The following is a 5033-nucleotide window of genomic DNA, read 5'->3' on the forward strand; positions in this document are numbered from 1 at the left end:
ATTGTTTTTTGAGCTGAGAACTTCAAGTTTTCCATTAGTTACTCTAATCTTTATAGTGATGTAGTCACCCACTTGGCCCACTGAGGTATAACAAGTCAATTATGGCTCATACAGCCTAGATTCAGGCTCCAGCATCGTTTTGAGAGGAAGAGGTGTCAAGATTTCTAGGATTGCTAACAACTAATATGTCTAATTTAAGGAATGATGAGCCAAGATGATACATTTTCTCTTCCAAAACTTCTACACAGACACATATTTCAGAGACTGAATTGTAACTGAAACCTGATGTACTTCAACCTTTCCTTTCACCTGCTGCTTCCCCTCACATATTATTTCCTTCCAATTAAGCTACGGAGTAATTTGTTACTCTTTAGTTTGAAACTTGTTTTAATTAACAGTCACAATCTAAATCTCTACTTCATTATCTCTCATACAGTCTCTCTTTCTCTCTCTCTCTCTCTCTCTCTCTCTCTGGGATTTTGCTTATTCTTCTCTCTTTCCCGAAATTATTCTAACTTTATGGTAACCTTCATATCTCCAAATGCAACCATTTGTTCAGTTTCTTGTACCACTGGAATTCTTCTGAGTTTTACAATGTTGAGTGAGGGTTGGGCCCAGGAAACAATATTCAAAAGTATGCTTTGATACACTGAGTACACTGAACTGAAGGAGCCTGGAAGGCTTCAGAAGCAACCTTTCTGAACTACACCTGGCCCCTGTCTATCACCTTTCTTTCTCCTCTAAAGTATGTCATAAGAATCAAATTTATCTTTGTCAAAATGGCACATATTAGAACCTCTCCTCCTAAAGCAAACCATAAAATCTGGAAAGGTCACTCTTTCTCATCTCCCTTCACTCTTTAACGCCCACAATCCAGAGAGTTGCTTCCCACACCCTACAGGAAGGAATAATGCACAGAGGCCATGAAGGATCTACACAGACAGGCCTTGCTCTGCTTCACCTGCTTAGTCTATTGCATAATTTCACACCTTTTATGTCCAATCACATTTCCACTAGGCTGTCCATTCTTCATTGAATTCAAGTCTCCAAAGAGAGTTCCATAAGTCTTTGAATCTTAATTCATGCAAACTTCTATATATAGATATTATGTGCTATATAGATATATATACACATTATGTATATATACATAGACATACATGCCTAAATTATCTATTAACTCCATAATATGCTAATCAGGGGCTGTTTTTCAGCAGCTACATTCCCTTAATCATGGCTGCAGGAGGATGTGAGTAGCTGGAAAACAGGGAGACAAGAGAAAAGGCCAGAGGTGATATCACTGCTGCCTTTGCCACTGAGATACAACTGCCAAGTCTGTTTGCAGTTTGGTAAAGCCAATTCAGTTCTGTTCCCTTTGCCAAGGATTCTCACACTTGTGAAAATGGGACCATATCCTGGTTTCACTTCTCAGTGGTTTTATCTGGAATCTCAATGACATCTTGTTACTATAATACCAACCCATCAATTTCTACCCTATGCTTGCACATTTCTAATAATTTCTAGTCATACTTCAGTTTGCTGTCCCTTATACCAAACTTGGGCTTCTCCAGGAAGGTTTTGTTCTCCATGAGATCCAGTGCATTGAACACATAAACATTTTAATTTTGGTGAGAACAAGGACATCACTCATGAGGTCTAGAAGAGAGGTCTGAGTATAAACTTTGTAGAAAGAATAAAAAACTTTGAAACTTGGTTTGGGTGGTTTGTGATGGTGGAGGGAAGCATAAAAAATATCAGGAAAATCATTACCTCATCATTCTTGTTTTCTATCAAAAAAGTGTCAGCGATGCACCTCTGTGGGTAGAACCAGTGTTCCACCTTCTCCTGGCTCATGACTTGAGTGAGGTGAAACTGACTCAAGTACCAAGTGAGGAGCTAGGGCACTGTGGTGATGCCCTTATTCTCCATTGGTTATAGCCCAGCTATCTTGGGAGTCTCTGGCCGTATGTAGAGCTTCATGGTGTGCCACAAGATTATATTTCTTTTCAAATGGGAGAGCTTCATTTCAGTTATCTTCCATGGGTTTAGGGATTGATGCCAGTACTAGCAGATGCCAACATGCTTTGGCAATACCATCCTGGCAGAGCAAACAGTTTTAACAATACCCTCCAGTTGAAGCATCAAGTTATCTCACAGGTCAGGCCAGTAGCCACCCTCTTGGAGGACAGTTTCTTGTAGACACACAGGAAATTGATCTGTGCCTTCATCACTGTGTCATAGATGTGGATGTTTGTACTAATTAATCCAACCAATTTCCAACTTGAGACTGCTCTGAATCCCACAGTGACACTGGCAGATCCATCTAAGCAGCTAAGAGCACAAAAAAGAAATTATGAACAGTCAGATTGAAGCATGTTGCTAACATCTTGCGTAGAGCTCTCATTCAGGAAGGTGTGCAGTTCTTTCAGCACACTAAAGTCCCCTAAATTCAAGAAGTCCCAGGTGAAGCCCTGGAGCAGGGTGTAGGCCTCCTTGTGGATGTTGTCTTTGATAGGTTTCAGAGGGCTGTACATGTTGATCTCTTCACCCAGCTTGGGGACAGAATGTGTACCCCAGAATTAGTAGCTTTGCTTCCTAGACCCCTCCATGTTTTTGGCAGGTCCTTGGCACACTGCGAGCAGCTCAATGGCCTTCTGTATTTCCTGGATTCTCCCTGCTGGCAAAAAGTTCATCTTCAGAGGGTATTCCTGGGTTAAATTTGTTTTATTGCTGCCTCCTCCTGCTCCTCCTCTTCCTCCTCCTCCCCCTCCTCCTTCTGCTTCTTTGATTCTTTTTGGCTGAAGTGTCATAAAATGGACTCAAACACATCAGTTGTAGCTGTTGCCCTTCACATTGTCACAGTGCTGAAATGCTCATGGCCACTTCCATTCCCTTACATCTTCTGTGGCAGCAGAGGTGCTGCCAGCTTCATTGCTGTCTCATTCTGTCCACCGTGTTGAGTTGCATTATAATGCTTTTTTTGAAAAGATGTATTTATTTATTTAAAAGGCAGAAGAGAGAGGGAGAGATGAAGAGAGAGATCCTCTATCTGCTAGTTCACTCCCCAAATGGCTTCAATGACTTGGCTGAAGACAGGAGGCTGGAACAACATCCGGGTCTGCCTTGTGCGTAGCAGAGGCCCAAAAACTTAGTACATCTTCTGCTGCTTTCCCAGACACATTTGACAGGGGCCAAATCAGAATTGAACCAGTGCTCCAATATGGGATATGGGATTGCAAACACTGGTTTAACTTGCTATACCACAATGCCTCCCCACTTAGAGTATGTAAAACATTTTGATTAAAGAAATATGCTATGTTCTCTTCTTTTTTACCTATTACTGACCCTAATGATGGTATCGAAGGGAGTCATACCATCCCACTCATCCCTAAAGTGCATAGTCAATAACCTGATCTCCTGTTCTAGTTTTCCTGTCTTATAAACTCCTGTTTCTCCTTCATCTCCAACTGCTCATTTCCTACCCCATAGATCACTTTTTTCATCCTTTATTCCTTGAACTTCCCAAGTATTTTTGCCTATACAAATTTAAATTTCAGTATTTGTGCTTCCTTTGTTATCATACTTTCAGCCTTCCTCTTACTCCTCAGACTTGTATTTCCAGCTGCTGTCAATTTTCAATATTCATATTCTGTGGGTATATGTGGGTACTTCAAAACGTTCAAAGAAAAGTTGCAAGAAAAGGTAATTTTGTTTTGGTGACAAAACTTTTAGAAATCATATTGAGGAGTGTCCAGAAATTTACTCATGAAAAATGTGTATTATGAAAAAGAAACTATGTATAAATTTCAGTTTGACACCAGATTAAACATCTTTTAATTCCATTTTCTGTAAAAATTTTGAAGTGTACTTATTAAACACAGCATACTTGAGGACTTAACTTTTCATGAAATCATTTTTTGCCTTTGTTTTTTGTTCTCTATATTTCACTCCGTAACCCCAACTAGAGTTTTCTCTGCAAGGCAATTTTGATGATCCTACTCTTGACGTAGTTGCCAAATTATTCATTCCTGTGTCATTGACAACTTAGTTGGAAATTTTTTCTAGGCCCTCATCATTTCTGAATCTGACTCCCACATTCCCAGTTAGTTTATTTTCTCTCTTCCCTATCCATCCCCATCTCCTGTGTGCTCCTGTGTATACTCTTCTCAACAGTCCAAGAACAGGTCATATTTTCATTTGCGTGGTCCTTCTGCAGTAGATTCCTCTGCTAACTTGCTGTTTTTCTCCAGGTCAAATACCACCTTTGTGAAATCTTCTGGTTCTCAGTCTCTCCTGAATTACCCACGACCCCCTCCACAACCACCTCCAATTTGTTTCAAATGAATCTGACAACCTGCAAAGTCTTCACTACCTGTTGCCATCTATGATCAAATTAAAGTGAAGCACATCTATTGCTTTGCTCCAGAGCTGCTAATAACCCATTACACAGAAAACTCCCCAGACTTTTATGATGACAAGAACTTACCTCCTTGGGGATTTTCTTGTGTATTTAATTTTTTTCCAATTCTGACATTTACCTCTTATCATTCTGAGGTTTTTTTAAAACTCATTTTAACTCTATGGTATTCGAACCCAAATTTACTTGAAATGTAATTGAACCCATCAAGATTAGAGAAAAGGAAAACCTGAGTGAGCCAGTGGAGCCATGTAAGGCTCCATGGGGTAGTCTGGAGATACTTGGATTTATTTATATCCATTAAAGATTCTTCTTGTATTATGATAGCTGGCTTTTAGGAGATCAAAGGAGCCAGTGCAGAAATGTTGTTTGTCTGACTGTGCAGCACACAAACATCATTTAAATGTCCCCTCAACATGTGTTCACATCCAAAGCCCATTGGAGCATCAGGCTGCACTGAGAGCTGGCACAGTGCCTGCATTGTTAGCCTTGCTCCATTATGATGGAAATAACAGGCAAGACAGAAACAGAAGGCAAAGTGGGGGGTGGGCGCAGATAGCTGTGGTGCTGGATAGGGAGGCAGAAGTCACAATCTTGAGCTTCCATTTTTACTCTGAAC

At 40.4% G+C, this 5033-nt stretch overlaps 1 pseudogene; it reads right to left on the reverse strand.

The window, feature by feature from the left end:
* Positions 1-1517: 1517 nt before the first annotated feature.
* On the reverse strand, positions 1518-3396 carry LOC138843926 (glycylpeptide N-tetradecanoyltransferase 1 pseudogene; annotated as a pseudogene).
* Positions 3397-5033: the final 1637 nt, after the last annotated feature.

This window comes from Oryctolagus cuniculus, chromosome 10, assembly GCF_964237555.1.
Source record: "Oryctolagus cuniculus chromosome 10, mOryCun1.1, whole genome shotgun sequence".
Classification (NCBI taxonomy): domain Eukaryota; kingdom Metazoa; phylum Chordata; class Mammalia; order Lagomorpha; family Leporidae; genus Oryctolagus; species Oryctolagus cuniculus.